The sequence below is a fragment of the Tursiops truncatus genome, chromosome 2 (assembly GCF_011762595.2).
Source record: "Tursiops truncatus isolate mTurTru1 chromosome 2, mTurTru1.mat.Y, whole genome shotgun sequence".
In the NCBI taxonomy this organism is placed as follows: Eukaryota; Metazoa; Chordata; class Mammalia; order Artiodactyla; family Delphinidae; genus Tursiops; species Tursiops truncatus.
The window spans coordinates 17,082,095-17,103,696 of record NC_047035.1 but is presented as its reverse complement, the minus strand read 5'-3'; positions in this window follow the sequence as shown (position 1 = coordinate 17,103,696).

Below are 21,602 nucleotides of genomic sequence, written 5' to 3'. Positions count from 1 at the left end.
ATTATGGGTAAAGAATAATGAAAATTTTTAGTTGTATATTAGAGATGTAGAGCCTTTTCATATGTATTTTATCATTTCATATTAGTTAAAATAAGGAATGTTTCCAAGCCATGGGAATTACTTATTTAACATTTAGATTACAAATTTTATCTATTTCTATGACTCACATTTCCTCAACATGGTCCTCGAAGTATTAACAATAAATCATATGCTTGTTTTAAAAGCATGGAGTACCCTTTCAACTTTATAATTCATTATATTATAAGGAGTAATACAGGGGGAAAATGGAGGGAAAATGGGAAAAAGAAGAAAAATAAAGAAGGGAAGCAAGAGACAAGAAAGAAGGTAAAATAAGGAGAAAAAGATAAAACTCAGTTCATAACTATTTAGAAATAGGTTCAAGTTTCAAGTCCCAAAGCACTCAGGATTCTTTGCTCTCAGATATGTGTCTCTACTCTGAAAAAGAAGCCCTAAATTCTTTCATATTTATTTTAAATTGCCTCACTTATAAGAACCATTCGTTAAGGTATTGCTGACTTTTCATAATTTGCTACTACTGATGATGATCCTAGCCAGAATATTTGAGTCACTTAAAGCTTGTTTTCATGCCTATTTATCTTCCACATTCATTATCCTTCTCTTGTCCTTTCCTGCTTCTGGCCTCAGATTTCCACAACACTCTAGCTACCTATCTATCTTCATTTTTAGACAGCACTGAACAACTAGACTTTTTTCTAGTCTCAGCTTTTCTCTTCTCAATCAAAATGTGCCTGTTCTGTGGAGCTTCAGCTGAGAGCATTTTATTGTATTTCCTATTGCTCTTTGGTTGATTGGTAGATCAACGAAGTAGATCAGATCAACGAAGTACAGAACATTCCGGTCTTCAGATCCTTATTGATGTAGCTCTAGCATTTCATTTTATGTTTTTAATACATTCCAGAAGATACAAACTGAGAAAATCCTTTGTACCCCACCCCACCCACTTAAGAAGGTGGTCTTCTATGAGATAACTGGGTGGGTTCTAGACATTTTGTGTTTATTAAAATGTAAAGAAGAAATATATATACATATACACACATGTATATATGCCCATATATGAAATATATATAAACCCATACATGAAACATACAGCTGGATTTAATGTGACAACTTTTAAAGCTATAGATGAGAATATTTACAAAACTTAGGTATTATTTAGCCAAGGGGTTATAAGATATACAAGCCTTAAAATTTCCATTTTGCTCAAGTGAGGTATTTTCACTTTCTCAGGGGTAAAGAATAACTTCATAAAAGAAAAGAGAAATTGTAGCAGGCTATGTGTGTATAGACAGGTACTCTACTTCCTTCTTGAGGTTCCAGGTTTCCTATCCTCAGGACAGATGTTGACCTAGTTATTGACATTTTTTAAATTAACATAACAGGGGTGGAACAAACCGTAGGCTTGTCCTACTTCAGAACCAGGAGGGCAAGCCCTTCAGAATACAAGGCTGTGGACATCTACAAGGTGAGTAGATGCCCTTGGATTGCTAACAGGGAGGCTCAAAGTGAGGAAGTAAATTTACAACATGGTGTTCTCCTCTTAACACTCTTTGCTTGTTGCATATAAGACCATGTTTTATCTCTGCACTTATTTCTTGGCATACAGAATGTTGAATATGTTCTAGGCGAATTCATTTTTTTTTTTCATTTTGAAATAATGTCAACCTTAAAGAACAGCTGAAAGAGCAGTACAAAAAATTCCCTTCACCTGGATTCCGCATAGCTGAGAATTTATTATACTTCATCCATTTAGAGAGATGCACAAAAGAGAGAGTGTAATGGATCAACAGATCAAGCATCTATATCTATATATCAGAATAGATACTTGTGGGCCTCCCCGGTGACACAGTGGTTGAGAGTCCACCTGCCGATGCAGGGGACACAGGTTCGTGCCCTGGTCTGGGAAGATCCCACTTGTCGTGGAGCAGCTGGGCCTGTGAGCCATGGCCACTGAACCTGCACATTTGGAGCCTGTGCTCTGCAATGGGAGAGGCCACAACAGTGAGAGACCCACGTACCACAAAAAATATATATATAAAAAGTAAAAAATAAATAGATACTTGTTTTTATGAAGATATACATTTATATGTCTTCAACAAATATTAGCAAACTGAATCCAGCAACATGTAAAGAAAAATATATCATAAATAAGTGAGATTTATCCAAGTAATATAGGGTTGGATTAATATGCAAAAATCAGTTAATGTAATATATATTATAAATAGAATGAAAGACAAAAAACATGTGAGGATCTCCAGAGCCACAGAAAAAAGTATTTGACAAAATCCTACACCCATTAATTGAAACAACAATGACAACTCTCAAAAAGATAAGAATAAATGAAAAATCCTTCCACCTGATAAAGGACACTTAATACAGATAAAACACCCTTAATGGTGAATGTAAATGTTTCCCTCCTAAGATCAGGAACAAGGCCAAGTTGTCTACTCTCATCAATGTTATTCAATATTTTACTGAGGATTCTAACTAGTGTAATCAGGGAAGAAAAAGAAGTAAAGTTATCCAAATTGGAAAGAAAGAAGTAAAATTGTTTTAATTCACAGATGATATGACCCTGTATGGAGAAAATCCTAGGATCCACAAAAACACTATTAAAAGTAATAAACAAGTCAGAAACGTTGCAAGATGAAAAATCAATGCACAACATATTGATGTTTGACAGGATGAAAAAACCTAACAAGAAGCAAGGTGGACAAAAATGGAAGGGAGAGGAAGGTTAAAAGAGTGAAGAAAGACCCCCAAAATGGCAGCAACACTTAAGAAAGGGAGTGTTCTTCCCTCAAAATATGACCTGCAAACATCCCAGGTAGGAGGAGAGTTTTGTGGCTTTTTGAGGGGAAGTCTTGGAAAGACGTGGAAAAATTTTTTTAAAAGTTTTATTTTTCAAATTAGAAGAATCAGAAGAGCATTTTTGCACCTTATTTTAAATTAATATCAGCATAAAAATAGGACAGGCTCCACTGGTGATAAAATTGAATGTCAAGGTCAATAATATAATGTCTGTTTTAAAGTAACCAAATAAAGAGGCATTAGACTGGGGTGGCTCTAAAGCCTTGGCTGCTTATGTAAGCAAAGCAAAACCTAAGCCAGAGTCAATTCCTGTAAATGACTCAAGGTCAAGAAGAAAACCAATCATAGCCAACTAGCCTTTCCTAAATAATGAAACCGCTTAAGCTATAGCCATTCAAATAATTCCCTTGCTTTATTTCATGGTCTTCTCTATAAAAACCTTCCCCTAATTTCCTTTCAGTGGAGCACTCCTAATCACCTCCGTTTTGGGACTGCCAAGGTGAATCCATGATAGCTCAAAATAAACTCTTCAAAAGGAAAAGTCAATACTGTGAAAATGACTACACTACCCAAAGCAATCTACAGATTCAATGCAATCCCTATCAACTTACCAATGGCATTTTTCACAGAATTTGTATATAGTTCCAAAAAAAAAAATTAAAATTTGTATGGAAGCACAAAAGACCCTGAATAGCCAAAGCAATATTGAGAACGAAAAACAGAGCTGGAAGAATCAGGCTCCCTGACTTCAGATTATACTACAAAGCTACAGTAATCAAGACAGTATGGTACAGGCACAAAAACAGAAATACAGATCAATGGAACAGGATAGAAAACCCAGAGATAAACCCACGCACATGGTCAACTAATCTATGACAAAGGAGGCAAGGATATACAATGGAGAAAAGACAGTCTCTTCAATAAGTGGTGCTGGGAAAACTGGACAGCTACATGTAAAAGAATGAAATTAGAACACTCCCCAACACTATGCACAAAAATAAACTCAAAATAAATTAAAGACCTAAAGGTAAGACTGGACACTATAAAATTCTTAGAGGAAAACATAGGAAGAACACTCTTTGACATAAATCATGGCAAGATCTTTTTTGACCCACCTCCTACAGAAATGGAAATAAAAACAAAAATAAACAAATGGGACCTAATGAAATTTAAAAGCTTTTACACAGCAAAGGAAACCATAAACAAGATGAAAAGACAACCCTCAGAATGGGAGAAAATATTTGCAAACAAATCAACTGACAAGGGAACAATCTCCAAAATATACAAACAGTTCATGCAGCTCAATATTAAAAAAGCAAACAACTCAATCAAAAAATTGGCAGACGACCTAAATAGACATTTCTCCAAAGAAGACATACAGATGGCCAAGAAGCACATGAAAAGCTGCTCAACATCACTAATTATTAGAGAAATGCAAATCAAAACCACAATGAGGTATCACTTCACACTGGTCAGAATGGCCATCATCACAAAATCTACAAACAATAAATGCTGGAGAGGGTGTGGAGAAAAGGGAACCCTCTTGCACTGTTGGTGGGAATATAAATTGCTGCAGCCACTATGGAGAACAGTATGGAGGTTCCTTAAAACACTAAAAATAGAACTACCATATGACGCAGCAATCCCACTCCTGGGAATATACTCCAAGAAAACCATTATTCAAAAAGACACATGCACCCCAATGTTCATTGCAGCACAATTTACAGTAGCCAGGTAATGGAAGCAACCTAAATGCTCATCGACAGACGAATGGATAAAGATGTGGTACATATATGCAATGGAATATTATTCAGTCATAAAAAGGAACGAAATTGGTTCATTTGTAGAGATGTAGATGGACCTAGAGACTGGCACACAGAGTGAAGGAAGTCAGAAAGAGAAAAACAAATTTTGTATATTAATGCATATATATGTGGAATCTAGAAAAATCTTACAGATGAAGCTAGTTGCAAAGCAGAAATAGAGACATAGATGTAGAGAACAAATGTATGGACATCAAGGGGGGAAACAGGGAGTGGGATGAATTGGGAGATTGGGATTGACATATATACAGTACTATGTATAAAATAGATAACTAATGAGAAACTGCTGTACAGCACAGGAAACTCTACTCAAAGCTCTGTGGTGACCTAAATCCAGAAAAGAGGGGATTTATATACACATATAGCTGATTCACTTTGCTGTATAGCAGGAATTAACACAATATTGTAAAGCAACTATATCCCAATAAAGAGAAATTTAATGTGCCTCACTTTATCTTTTAACATCTGTTTGTGAGAACTTATGTGTCTTAACTATTAAAACAAATGTATTTCTTTGGCAAATCTCCTAATTCAGGGTACAATTCTCTGATATCTCCCTTGAGGCTAGTAATGATTTTAACTCATTTCATAATCAACAAACCTAGGGAAATAGAGCAATGAAAAAAAAAAAAAAGGAGCAGCAGTAGATTTAATATCTTTAACTTGTAACAGTCCATGAAATGAAAAGGAAAACACTCCTCCCATTTTGTCCTCTTCTCTAAATATTCTACTGTGGCACTGCTACACTACTGATGTCAGATGTGTGGGTTTTTCACACATTAAGCAATTCTGTGACAGCAGCTAGGGGTCCTACAAATTTAACACTATCTACCTGGAGATAGATAGCATCAGATTAAGGGCTCAGTCTCAAAGTCTGCCTCTTCTGTCCACTTCAGACTCCAACAAGAAGTCCAGGTTATCACCTGTGCCTCTGACTGACTCCCTGTAAACCAGAGTTCCTACAAGCCCTATCATGTTCATTTAATTTGCTAGAGAGGTTCGCAGAATTCAGGAAAGCAATTTACTCACTAAAATACAGGTTTATTACAAAGAATATTAAAGGATAAAAATCAACGGCCAAAGAGTGACATAGGGTAAGGTCCAGAGGGGACTGATGCTTGTGTTGTTAGATTGAACTGGCTTTATTAATACCTGAAAATGATCAGAAAAGCAATGCAATCTTCCTGAGAATGAATCTAAGGGAAGAGAAGAAAAATTGAATAAAGAAGGTTTTAAAAGTCAACTTCAAACTAATTCAATAAATATGTTTTTTCCATGTTCAGATAATAAACAGAACATATATGAGTATGATTAATACATTAAATATAGGCACTTAAATAAATCAAATGAGCCATATTCAAACCACTATAGTAAAACCAGAATTCAGCCACATTTTGGTCAGTTTCTCTTTCATTCATCTTTCTATGAACTTGTAATTATATTGTAAATCTAGTTTTGCATCCTACTCTTTTGCTTAATACTACATTATAAGACATTCCTATATGATTAGATCATATTTATATTATTTTTAGTAGTGGATCACTACACAATGCTAAATTAATGTGCTATATGTTAGCAAATCATACTTCTACCTTAGAATATCTTAAGTAATTTTGTATATTTCCAAAAAATACTGCATTAAGCATATTTTTATTTAGAATTTGTTTAAAATTTATTTTCATTTATTAATTTAGATATATTCCCAGAATATTGTTAAAATTTTTAACAAATATGAAAATTCCTTGATTACTTTCCATAAAGATTATATCAATTTACACTGTCATAATCAGTGTATGCATGTCCATATTGCTGTATTATTGATAACATATTTTTCAGAAAATTTGAAGGTCTAGTTAGATTTTACTCTGAGAAGAAATTAAAGGGATGTCAGTTAATTAGTAATCAAGTATTGGATGGGATTATGACATAGACTAAATATTTAGATTTCCCCCCTATGTACAGATATATAAACTTCTGTACAAGTGTAGAAACCTTCACTTTTCAAAGAATGTATTTTCTGATACTGGCCTACATGGCGTCTGTTTTTGAATTTACATCATATATAACTGATATGTACCATTGGGTCTCAAACTTCTCTGGGTAACTAGTTAACTGTAGCAAAACGAAGTTATCTTTCATAGAGTAGGAAGAAAATGGAATAATAGTGTTCCCATTTAGCTTTGTGGTTTTAAAAGACTGTGCTAAAGTAAAGCCCTAAGCTACATATCAACCACTTGTAAATATCAGTATAACTAGAACCAGCATTTTTTCCCCTCTCTTTCTAATGAGTAGCTGTCCTTCAAATATTACTCATAAAGACATTTTACAGGATGGTGTAAAATCAGTTCCAGTTTTAGGGTATCTAATTTCATGGTTTAAAAAATTAGAGTATGCATTGCAGTTTTCTCTTTAATCTGATACACAATGCCTGCAAATCAAAGTGAATTCTTTCTAATTTCAACTTGGAATTGGTGAAAACGTAAAATAAGAAACTGAAAAATAAGAGAGGAAAAATAGGCAGAAAACAAAATTGAAGGAATCTTATTAGATTCTTTTTTAAAATCGTTTACCTAGAAATTTTATTCCCTAACATCAATCTTACAACTGTAGGTTCCTTGCCATGAAATTAGTTCTCCTTTACCCCCTCAAGTTTAAAGAATAGAAAATGAAGTGCATCATGTGGATTTCAAGCTGTAATTTCCTTTGAAGTTGTTGAAGTCATAAATTGTAAGTGGGAACCGAAAGATGAAATTACAACCCTTCTGATATCCCAAGCAGGCACTCTTTATTTTTATATAATGGGTGTTTCCACCAACTCCACCAACACCAAATTTGCACACAATTGCCATTAAAAATAACTTTTTTTCTTTTATACAAAGAAAAAGATGAGCGCACCACTGAGTTTAAAACTGTTGCCGCTTTCAATAAACTGTTTCAGGCACACATTATTTTTTTAATAACTAAAATCAATAGCAAAGAAAAGATGACCATTTAAAGAAATAGCTCTTCATTTACCACACTTGAGATGATATAAGTAGATGTTTATTAATTCTTTTTGCTTCAGGAGAATCCTTGATAAATGACAGTGTGCAATGAAATAAGGAGAGAGCAAATATAAAGAGTTTGAAGGTATTTTTCAACTAATTTTTAAATAAATAAATAGATAATTTCATTATAGATCTAATATGAGTATTATTTACTTCCTAAAGATGACAATACTTTTAACATCATTATTGTACAAAACCTTTTTTTTTTTTTTTTTTTTTTTGGTATGCGGGCCTCTCACTGTCGTGGCCTCTCCCGTTGCGGAGCACAGGCTCCGTGCGTGCAGGCCCAGTGGCCATGGCTCATGGGCCCAGCCGCTCCGCGGCACGTGGGATCCTCCCATACTGGGGCACAAACCCATGTCCCCTGCATCGGCAGGCGGACTCTCAACCACTGCGCCACCAGGGAAGCCCTGTACAAAACCTTTTTAAAACACAATACCAATATTCTGTCACCCAAAATGTTATGCTTTACTTAATATTCTGACAAGTATTCCCCAAAACTGGACTATATAGGGTAGCATACAAAAGGGAGGTTGAAGATGAAGATATTTAGGTCACTCAAGTACACATTACAGCTGCACTTTGCGAATGGATAAGTCAATTAAAGCACACGTATTATTTTTTAAATGATGAAAAAAGACATTGGAAAATACCCATATTTAAGGGTCTGGCAAAAGTAAAAAGCAGACCCCAAAATAATCATACCAATATAGAATATAATACATGACACAGGAAAGGGTTATGCAAATGTTGGGATTCATAGATATCCACCCAAGAGAAATGAAAATATATATCACAAAGATTTATATATGGAAGTTCATAGCAGAATTCACTTTAGCAAAAATGTGGAATGTCCATCAATCTGTGAATGGATAAACACAATGGTGTGTCCATACAATGGGATATTGTTCAGTAATAAAAAGAAGAGAGCTCAGATACATGCTCCTACTTGAATAAACCTCCCCTCAAAATAAATAACTGAAAAAACTCAGCTGTAAAAGACCACTTACTGTATGAATCAATTTATATAAAATGTTCAGAAAGGTAAATGCATATAAAGAGAAAGTAGACTGGTTGTTGCCTAGGACCAGGGGTGGGAACAAAGAGGGGGTGCTAATGATTTCTTTCTGGAGTGATAGAAATGCTCTAGAACTGGATTGCAGTGTTGCCTGGCAACACTCTGAACTTCTCAAAAATCACTGAATTGTGTACATAGAATAAGTCAATAATGTGATATGTATCTTATAATCAATAAAGTGGAAATACATTTGGTTAGGATTTGAAAGACAGAATTGTAGTTGTAGTTATAGGAAGACCTCATAGAAGAGGAGATATTTCAGAAATATTTTAAAGCTTTAGTGTGATTTCATTTTATTTATTTATTTATCATACTTGTCTACTTACAAAAATGAATAAAGGTAGCATAAATAAAAGTTGTATTTGAATTTGAGTTAAACATTAATACAATATGAAAGATGAACATCTAAGCATAAGGGATGAGGCGAATAAAAAGTACTCAAAAATATCTAAGTTTAAGTTATAAACCTTTGCCTTTCAGTACAGCGTGTAATGCCACGAGGTTATATGGTTCTAATTATCTAAGCCAGGAAGAACTTGGTGATGTGAAGTTCACCTATACAAGTGGAGGAGAGGGTGGGTGGGGACATCTGAGCAAAGAGCAGAGAAGCTAGAATTTATGAGCATGAGTAAGAATAGTTCATTAACAGCAGTCAGAGTTTACTAAGCTCTTTATTATGTTTTATCCCCCAAGCTAAATGCTTTCTGTGCTGTAACTCTTTTAATCCCCATAACAACTCTATTAGCTATATACTATTATCACATTCATTCTACAAATGAAGGAACTGATGCAACACCTTTTTATGTCGATTCAAAATTCACAAAAGCTGGTGTGTGTGAGAGCTGAGATTTAATCCAGGCAGACACTCCAATACTACTCACCTAACTATTCAACAATACTGCTCCTTGCATTTCATTAATCAGGATGTTCTTTCAAGTGTGAGGTCATGATCACCCTCCAACATGATTTCTGATGCCTTACATCGGCAGATTTTATTGTTCACTTCTACATTGTCTTCATGGGTCTACCATGATTTTCAACATTTTTCTACATTGACCCCCTCATTCAGAATCTCCACTCTTTACCGTCAGCCTTTTCTCAACTCAGCTTGTGATCCAGACCACTGGTGTCTGTTTACCTAGACTCATGGAAAATAGTTCATGGTATAAACAATCCCCATCATATACAACTGGTTTAGATGCTTTCTTTTACATTTTAACCCAGATATTAAGAAGCTCAGAATTGTAATTTGATTTTGGTGAACAGCTTAATTAGCACGCTTTCTACCCTTAGTATGCCACTTCCAAAAAGCAGTACTATAGGTCTTGAAGGGTAGCCATTTTTATTAGGATCATTCACCCTGAAGCCCAAATCAGCACAAGAATGTGTTCTTCCTGGTGCAGGAGCATTACAGGAGATGTGATTAGAATTTCTATGGATGTTTTCTAACTTCATGGCGAACAGAATTTTAAAACAGGAAAATGAGACAGATTAAACATAGTTGATTATCTTAGCTCTTCTGAGAAACTCCCCTCAAAGAAAAAAAAAAGAGGAAATTTTAAATGCCTAAACATACAAACCAAACAGGAATAGAAAATGTGACAACAGTAAATGAGAGATATCAACAGTTTTCTGAGGATGGAAATCAAACATAGGAATCATGTTATTTGACTTAATAGAGAAGAGGAAATTCACATAAGTGTGTGCAGAAGCATGATAACTCACAGAATCACAGAAAGTTTATGGACTCTGAATATCCAGTAGAAGCAACTATAAAAGGGATTCATAGAACAGAAAACATAGGAAGGAGTTAAAAGATGTGCAACGATCTATTTCTCAATTCTCCCCAACACACAAAAACTCCAGAAGTTAGGTGGATACTTCTTGCCCACCCTAGAAAGATGCTAGATTTTTTGGGGGGGGTGTGGAGAAACAAAACCTAAGAGGATAGGTACTTGGACATACTGAACATAAGAGAGCAGAGAGGTCAGAGCCAGAGAAAGGAAAGGGGGGATTGAATAAGTCGGCATCCTGAATGGGGAGTTATGCTCCCAACGTCGTCAGTCATTCAGAGAACTCCAAGCAGATGAGAGAAGCATTTTCCTCTGAAGAAAATGGAAAGGCCTCCAAGAAAGAACAAAGCAAAATGCCAAACTTTTGAGAGATCTGCAAAGCACAGAAGACTTTATATGTGTATCATCTTGCAGTGAAGCAAAAATGCTTTCATATAAATATCAAGTAAGAAGATTTTTAGTGATTCCCTCTTAAATATTGTGGAAGGGTAAACATCACTACTCATTTGAAGAAAACCTCCAAACTGACAGAGATAAAAATAAATAGAAAAAAATCAGAGACACCACAGGAAGCAGAAGAAAGCTTTTTAAAAAATGTCATCAGGGCTTCCCTGGTGGCACAGTGATTGCGAGTCCGCCTGCTGATGCAGGGGACAAGGGTTCGTGCCCCAGTCTGGGAGGATCCCACATGCCGCGGAGCGGCTGGGCCCGTGAGCCATGGCCGCTGAGCCTGCACGTCCGGAGCCTGTGCTCCGCAATGGGAGAGGCCACAACAGTGAGAGGCCCGTGTACCGAAAAAAAAAAAAAAAATGTCATCAATACTCTCAAAAAAAAGTGCTTTTAAAAGAACACAAAAACAATCCTTATAAATCATATCATTATAAATGAAAAAAACTCCCCTATAAGCTAATACCAAAAGCAGACACAATAGGAGGTAAAAGTTTAATAATTGGAAGAACCATACAGAAAGTTTAATGTGTAAGTAACAGGAATTTTAATGTCATCTCAGTAATTTCTAAGGATTGAAGGACACAAATCTCTAAATGGTAAAAACTCACCAAGTGCCTAGCACAATGAATAAAATCTCTCACAAAGGCACTATACTGTGAAATGTAAGAACATAAAAAATATATATATTAAAAAATGACACCAAGATCTTCAAGGGTAAGAGAGAGATAAGGCATATCTCATAAAAATTGACATAATTCAGAATGGCATCCAGCTTCTTAGGAACAAGACTGGAAGCCAGAAATCAATAGATTGAATTCCTTTACAGTTCAGTGGGGAAGTAATATACCTAGCTAAACATGAATAAAGCAGGTTAGAACCAAAACATTTTCAGACAGAAAACATTTCTTTAAAACTTTAACCCAATGTGTTTTCTTAGGGAGCTACTAGAGGATCTGGTTCTGAAAAGTGAGTCAAACCAATAAATAAGAAATTATGCTGTCCAGGGAACAAAACATTACACAGGAGATTGCTGATTGAAATACCCAGGTGAGCAATTGTGTACTTCAACCAGTAAGCACCCAATCTAGATTGGAGCGGGAGAATAAGGTGCTAAGGAGGGAGATCTCCCAATAAAAGGGATGAATGAAGGGAGGAAGAGAGGGTGGTTTGTTTTTTTTGTTTGTTTGGTGGTTTGTTTTTGTGTGTGTGTGTGTGTGTGTGAGAGAGAGTGAGAGAGAGAGAGAGAGAAAGCTTGGAGATGGAGATGTTTGGAGTTGTGTTTGAACATGTATGAAAATAATTGTTGGATGATACAGTAATAATAATGATGATGATAATAATAATAATATAAACACTATCAACTTAACCAAGTATTGTAATAGAAATACAATAAGAGAATATAGTGAGGGTAAGCAGTCCATTTGGTGGAGCAAGTGTAAGAGAGCTGCATTAACAACTGTTAAAAGAAGTCAGTAGAAAATATCCAAATTTGAAAAATCAAGAAATAGCAGTATAGGCATTCATTTAAAGATACAGAACTGAGGAGTAGAAAAGCATATTTAAGAGCTGAAAGTCATTTTGGGGGAACTGAATTTGAATAATAGGGAGGACTGAGCAGCTGAAAGAGTTATTTTACTATATAACTAATAGCTATTTAATATTCCTTTATCATATATATATTTATTTAATGTAAATACAAATTAATTATAAGGAATAAGAAATACAATATAAGAAATCTCAGTTCTGTTGATGATATTACAGGCAAAATATGCATTGACAATATTGATTAGCTGTTTGTGTTAACATTCGTGGAAAATCTCCCAAGCCAATACCAACAATGAGAAATTTTCAAAGGGGAAATTAGTTTAGTGCTAAAAGAATTAACACTGTTTAATTCCAATAACTGGGAAAATTTTGGATGGACAAGAATAAATAACACTACATTTTAATGATACAGAATATATTCTCAATAATAATATGACTTTAAAACATAATACTTAGAAGGGAGGGGGTAGGGTGGGCAAAATAGGTGAAGGGGATTTAGAGGTACATATCTCCAGTTATAAAATAAATAACCCATGGGGATGGAATATACAACAAAGGAGATATCATTAGCAATATTTAATAACTTTTGTATGGGGACAGCTACTAGACTTATCATGATGATAATTTCACAATGTATGAAAATGTCAAATCACTATGTAGAACACATGAAACTAATATATTTGGATTTTGACATCAAATCCACTGATCTTACACCTTAACCTCAAATGGAAGAAATGAATTTTATCAAAATTTTAAAAGAGAAAATGGTTAAACTATAAAGGATGTAGCATAATTTGCTCTGAACTTTATTATATTTTCTAGTATTATTATATTTTTAAATTATATAATAGTGTAATAGAAAGCTGGTCTATAGGAAGAGAGAATTTCAGGCTTTTATTATGTTGATGCTATAAATTTAGGTACAAATACAGATATTTTATATTACCAACTTTACATTGCTTATTATTACTAAGAAACATTGTTTTACATTTCGTGTCATATAGTCACATTCAATAAATGTTGAAGATACATAGAAAGAATGTTTTCTGTGATGTGTAGGATTGTTTTTATGTTTGCTTTGTTGGAAAAACTAGTTAGTGTTTATAATTTTAAAAAACTGTAGAAGAGCAGTTTATCCCTTTCCATATTTCTTTTCTGAAACCTTAAACTACCAGTCATCAACACACACACACACACACACACACACACACACACACACACACACACCCCTCCCCATGTCAGTGATAGATTAAGGCAAGGAGAAAAGACAAAAACCTCACTCCTTTTCTATTCTTGGTAGTACAACAACCCAGTGATATTCTTCATAGTTTTATGTGTGCTTGTCTGTGTCAAGAGGCTTAGCTAACACATTTGTTATATGAACTTGTTTCTTCCAAATTAAACAGTCTAAATAAATATGGGGAATGATAAATAATAAATTTATTTAAGGGGAAATAGCTGATAATTATGCATAACATAAAAAAGGAGAATGTATCACTGTTCTCTAAGGCACATCTATATCTGTGGCATATCTATCTATATAGCAGATAGATGGAGGATAGATAACAAATAACTCATTTCATAAATAAGAACCACAATATCAGAGTAAATTCCAGAGCTGGAATTGGGATCTGATACATAAACCGTTCCAGTATCTAATCAACATATGCATATACTAAGAGTATTTTTGTTCTGAATACTAAGATTAAACATAGCAAATAGTCATATTTCTAAGGTGTATATTTCTCACCAAATCTAAACTTTCAAAGACTTGTCAGGAGTCATACTGACAATCTTTTTCCTCCTGAAAAAAAATCCTTTCTCTGTTTCATGTCAACAACTTTAATCATATTAACACAAACAAAATAAAATTAATCTTTTATTAAAGGTAAATCCATGCACCTGGACAAGAGATATTTTAATTCAAATGGGAAATTGTTATTTTATACTATTTGTATTTTTTCTGAAAGCAAACACAAATATTGCTACCATAACAACATCCATGTTTCTGATTTATTTATTATTTGCTTCTTAGTAAAAACTGCAAAATGAGTGCAGTGGTTGGATTTATATCTCCAAAGAGTAATAAAGAGGAGACATTAACTGGTAATTATTTCCACCTGCTGAACTCTATTTTGAGGAGATTTGATTAATTAACAACAAAGATCTGTCATCATTAGTTCCTGAGTCTTTGATTTTTTCTTTTTCAAAACATGAAAATACTATTAACATTAGTTTGGAACAGAGTCTCCTGTCCATTTTCTGGGTCATTGCTCCTGAACTCATTACCCAAATAATTGTAAAATATGGCTACTGTTAATCAATGTGAAAATGTGATTTCCCATTTAAAAGTTAATAGTAATTTTGAAAAATGGAAAACTATATTTGAAATAAAAGAGGGAAATTGCATTCTTGGTGATTATACCAAATGGTTGACTTGTTATCATTCAAGGACAGGAATATTTTTTATTAAAATCAAATATATTTTTAAATTTTTTTGGAAAGAAACTTAGTAACAAACTGATGTATTTACTTACCTGTGTCCTGAAAGGACTTTTAATCTTGTTTCTTTTATTATATGAATGGTACTGGCAGTCTTTTAGGTCAATCAGATCTGGAATTCTTCCGGATTTGTGATAGTCTAGAAATGAACAGCTCTGGTCTCTTGGTTGTCTTTCTTTCCTCTCAGATTAATTCATTGCAAAACTGTATGAATTTTCTAATCAGAGCATACAACTGGGACATTTCTCATTTTTAATCTTCATTATGTATGTTAGGCAATAAACGAAGGCCAGCATGAGCATTGAAGCAAAAATGCAAAAGATTGTTTTTTCTTAAAAAAATCATGAACTTGCTGTCATGGTAGTCCAACTGTGAGTGTTAGCAAATTTCATAAATTTCATAAATCCAAAGTGACAAGTTCAATCTCACAAACGCTGTATGCATCAAGCTGAAGAAATTCATTGCACTTTGTATTTGGTTTGAAGAAAAAAAATCACATCCTGAAAAAGTATATAAAGTAATGAACATTTATACTTCTGAAAGCTTAATTTCCTCACTTTTGGATTCAGAGCATAAAATTTGCCTTTATCACTCTGAGTGTTGGTTGGAGGAGAGGAGACAGATTTCTCCAATCCTTCTTATGGTTTATTCTCTATATTTTATCAGAAGTCTTGCTCTGCTTGTCCTAAGTATGCCATTATGTTATGTATTTAGCTAACCTCTGCAAGAGCAGTTTGGGAGTTTGAGAAGTAACCCATAGTTCAGGTTTGTTTCTAATGCAATCTTGAACAAGCATGAGACCATATTTCAAAAAAATTAAAAATATAATAAGCTCAGTTCATATGCAGATGACTATCCTCCTCATTAATCTCTTTCCAGGGGAAGATTCTTATTTACCCTACCTCTGTTTTTTTTTTGTTTTTTCTATCATCTTAACCATTTTTAAGTGTACAGTTCAGTAGTGTTAAGTATATTCAAATTATTGTGAAAGAGAGCTCTAGATGTTCTCACCTTATATATCTAAAATTATACCCAATAAACATTCCCTTCTCCCCACTCCTCTCAGCCTCTAGTAACCACCATTCTACTTTCTGCTTCTATGAATTTGACTACTTTAAAAAGCTCACATAAGTGGAATCATACAGTATTTGTCTTTTTGTGACTCGTTTCTTCAGTTAAAATAATGTCTCAAGGTTCATCCATGTTGTAGCTTGTGGCAGGATTTCTCTCCTTTTTAAGGCCGAAAAAATGCCATTGCATGCATATACCACGTTTGCTTTATTCATTCATCCATCAACGGACATTTGGGTTGCATCCACCCCTTAGCATTTGTGAATAATGCTGCTATGAACATGGGAGTACAAATGCCACTCCCCCATTTTTTATTTAAAAGTGACAATTTATGCCATTTCCAGGTAATATCATACCTTTATTTTTCATTTTCTCCTAAACAAGTTCCTAATGATCAGAACTGAATAAATATTTGGATTTAATGTGATTATCTCTCCATAATAGGGGTTATAATATTGTTATCCATATTTGTAACACACACACATAAACATTTAAAGTCATAGCTTAAACTGAAGTGGAAAGGTGATTAGCTTAGATGTTCCTAAATTTCACAGGTCTACAGTTGAAAACCTTACCTGAAGCTTCCAACAAATTCCTGAACCAAGTTTTAATTAAAAAATATTTATTTATTTATTTATTTATTTATTTTAGTCATTGAATTTCTAAGAGAGATCTGGGCCTATCTAAAATTATAGTTCCTCCCCTCTCCTTTCAATTGCTTGTCTCAGTTATTATCCTAATGCCAAAATAAAGCATGTTTATTTTTCTCAGTGATGTCATATTCAAGATTCCAATGGTATCATATTCATCATATCAATGATAGCACACTTAAGAGATTTTAAATTTTCAGTTGATTTTATGTGAAGAAATAGAAAGAGAAGAAGAATGAGGAGGAAGAAAGAGAGAGAGGGAAAGAAGAAAAGAACATGGGTTCACTATAAGCAATATGGTTTTTAATGTTTAAAAATGGGGGATTTGGGGTCTGACCACCTGGGTTTGCATCCAGTAGCTGCTGGTTTATAGGTGCCTGAGCTTGGGAAAATTACTTATTTCAGTTTGTGGCTCAGTTTCCTCATATGAAAAAGAAGTTAATTACCTACTTTTTGAGATTTCTATGAAAATTATATGGATTATTTCCATGAAAATTTCTTAGCCCAGAGTCTGGCATATAACAAATCTCAGTACATAGTCTCTTAGCTCTTAAATAATAACTCCATGGTCCTTATAAATAACCTTGGTCAGATTTAAATCTAAACCAAACCCAATTCAAGACTTTGCTTATTCCATAAGAAAACAAACCATCCAACATTAGTGCACTTTGTTCCTCTGGAATTTGGGCTCAAGATGAATCAATTTTAACTTAGGGAGTCACATTTTAAACACATAACTTAATTTAAATTCAGTTTCAAGGTGCCTTGATGACACATCTGGAAAAAATGTAATTCTTTGGCACAGAAATCTTTTCACATACAGTAATGTCTGATTTGTGATACTGTTGTTTAGCCTCACAGTTGATTGTGTGCTAGAACAATCCAGATGTGCAGCAAGCTCTATGTCCAACAGGGTCTTGCTAATGCATACACTGATGGAGCAAGTCCTGGTGATGTTATTGATAACCAGGCTGAAGAGTGATGCAAGGCAGATGGTGGATCATATTGTATGTTTACAGTGTAAAAATGACCACAGAACACATGTGCTTCACAATTGTGTTCTATGGCCTTTTGATAATATTTTAACAAGGTCTGCGTGAATAATTTAAGCAGAAGTAATCCATATCTACCAGGTACACCTACATCTCAGATTGAAAATTGAATCTGAACAGGGAAACATTTACAATGGGAAAATGCCAATGGGGTTTTGGCAGCAGGTTAAACATCACGTATCATTGGATCTGCCTAATTAAGTTCTAAAAGTCCTAATTAAGAGCTTTTGATTTCTTACTTCAAAGTCCAGCCTTGCTACTTACAGAGTGTGTGAACTTGGGAAAGTTACTTATATTCTCCATGTTTCAGTTTTCACATCTGTAAAAAAGGGATGATATTAATAATCCGTTTTTTAGAAATATTGTGAGAATTTAATGAGTCCATGTATATACATCACTTAGAATAATTCCTGGTATATGATAAGCCCCCAGGTGATAGCCAGAGCAGTTACAAATTACATACAAAGTGTATGGAGATTAGGAAGGAAGGAGAACTGAGACCCACCCTCTAGTGTGTACCAAGTAGCTGGCATCTTCTAAGATAGGGTCTTATCTGACCCAGTTTCCCTCTCACAAATTCAGGGTTATCTTATAACTTCCATGGGCCCCTTTCATCCTAAAACTTATTTTAAAGTATATTTTATAATTGTATTGGTATAAAGGCAAATATATTAATATATATTTAAATATTTTTGACCTGAAAGTTCAATGTTTTTTCCCCCAGTTTTAAAAGAAATTATAACATGTTCATTGACCCCCAAAAGCACCATGAGCCATAGGCACTATGCCTAGTGGATGTTGGTCTTGCACCAAAAACTATCTCTTCCATTCTACTGTTGAAAATCCGAAAGGTTAAGAAACCTAATGCAGACTTACATACTTAGTACATGGCAGGACAGGGATTTTAAATTCAAGTTTAACACCACAGTTTGTATTATTCTTCCCTTCTCACCTGGTGCTTCTCAAGAGGTACATCGGAAATGGTCCAAGTTTTCCTTTGCCACTGTCCCTCCTCCCTCAGCCAGGGCCGCCTTCTCCCTGTTGACTTTCTCTCCCTAGCATCCCTCTTCCCATTCCTGATCTCATCCTTTAACATCCCCCAGGAATTTCCTCTTTTTTGTAGTATCAAAATATTCATTCCCTTCTAGCTATTAATCATATTAAAAACAATCCAATAGACTACCTATCACAAAGATATTAATGACTGATAATGACACATGTTCCCCATTGAAGAATATTCTCATTTTAACAAAAGAATCCTGAAGTTGAAAGTTTTTTATGTAAAAGATTGCCTTGATAAGTTTATTACTCTGTTTGGGCTGCCTTAACAAGATACCACAAACTGGGTGGCTTAAACAACAGAAATGTATTATCTCACAGATCTGGAGGCTAGAAGTTCAAAATCAAAATGTCAGCAGGGCTTATTCCTTCTGAGGGAAGAATCTGTTATAAGCCTCTCTACTTAGCTTGTAGAGGGCTGTCTTTTCTGTGTCTCTTCGCATCGTTTTCCCTCTATGTGTGTCTGTGAGTCCAAATTTCCCCTTTTTATAAAAGGAAGTCATATTGGGTTGGAACCCACCCTAATGACCACATTTTAACTGGATTACATCTGTAAAGACCCTGCCTCCTAAGAAGGGCATATTCTGATATATTCGTGGTTAGGACTTCAACGTAGGAATTTTGAAGGGACACGGCTCCACCCATTATAATAATATTGTAGATCGAAGTATAATGAAAGTCCAATTGTGAAGAAAGTTTTTTGATTGAAAGATATTTCTAACCTCCCTATCACTCTATTAAAAAATAAAGGTCCCTCATTCCATCATTCCCTGAGGAATGCATTCATTCAGACCAATACGTTCTTTTCCAGTCTGTTCTAAAATCTGCTTTCTTTTCTTTATGTTTCGATTTATCATCACTTCTTAAAAATAAATCAAAATATATTAATATTATTAGGCAAAGGATAATAATGCATGAAACTAGAATTTCACAACTTTGGCACTATTGACATTTGGGAGAGACTGTCCTGTGCATTGTAGGATACTTAACCACACCTCTGGTCTTTGCTCACTAGATACTAGCAGCATCCCCTTCCCCCAAGTTCTGACAACCAAAAGTGTCTCCAGACATTACAAATGTCCCCTGAAGGAGAGGGAGGCAAAATCACCTCTAGGTGAGAACCACTGCTCTAAACAAATGTACTTGAAATGCTTATGCTAACAAGGTATTAAGTTACTTTAAGGAAAAAAAGTATTAATGAATAGTGATTGATAGTCTTAAAAGAACTTAACAACTTTTAAAACAAAGCTATGATCTTTTTCTTGTAAGAAAAAGTAGGAGCTAAAAAGTTTGACCAGCAACACCTAGTGATAAATACCAGGGCAGAAACTCAAGGTAATTAAACAAAAAACTGACATATTAATGATTGATAAAATGAGAATTCTCTTGGCCCTACTTCTGACACTGGGAGCTGAATTATTTGCCCTTTTGCATCTCAGTTATCTTTCAGACACTGTGCATGCTTATAACTTGATAAACAATTCATTATAACATGTTTATTTGTGGAAAGTGTCAAGGAAATAGTGCCATTTTGGAATCCAAAAGAACTTAGGTCTCTTACATCTAGTCCTAGTCTGTCATTATTTAAGGCACACGTTTATTTTTGCTTGCATTCATTCACGTGTTAATTCATTAATTCACTCATTCATTCATTTGTCAAATTTTTGTTCATACCTACTGAGTACCAGATGCTATGCTAGACATCGTGGAAGGAAGATAATAGATTACACAGATTACAAATACATTTGATAAGTGCTATTATTGAGGAAAACAAAGGATGTAGAGAGATCTAAGAATTTGGAAACTAAAACCAATACCCCAGTAACTGGTTCAGAGGAGGAATGTAACTCAGACTTATCTAATCTGTGTGTAAGTCAAGATTGTTTGATTGATGATTAGGAAAAGAAATCTTGTTTCTGTTGGACCTGAATGAAGATGACAATAGCCTTGGTTGCTACTGCAGCTGACTTACAACTACAGAGAGAATCTGTCATAGACTGAAAAACAGAATTGCAGAAAAGGGAGATGAAAGGAAGTTTGGTACTTGATGGCATCATTAGGTAACCAGATAAACTTTTGTCTGGTGCTTGAAATGCTGCAGCTATTTTCTGAAACTATGTCAATTATTCCTCTTTTCTCAAAAACTTTGTATAGACTTGTTTATAATCTGCTACTAAAAGCATTCTGTCCAATTCAATCCTCCATGGACCAATATAGCAAACATGGAGGGGGCAATGTCTCTTTTTTCTTCCTTGAGCCTCTTTATTTTAAGCAAATGAAACATCTCTTCTTGGTTTATGTAAAGAAGAGAAAGTTTTTATATGCCCTTTGATATTGATGAGCTGTGGATCGAGATTCTCCCTTTCTTATCTCCCATCAAAGCAGAAGTCTGTGAGATCTACCCAGTTGTGATTTATTTGTGCAAAACAAAGGAACAGCTTGGAGCTTGCCTGAGAGCCCCTAACAGAACCATATTGATGGTCCACACCTTGTAATTTCCATAACTCTTACACTTACACCTCAACGCTTACACCTCAACTCTTACACCAAAGATGCCTTAAGAATGGCATTGATTGTTGGTCTTTGTGAGCTGATGAATAGAAATATTTAAAAAATATAAAATACAAATTATTTTGGTGAGGAAAATATTGTTTCTTACAGATGAAAGTGCAGAGACTTCAA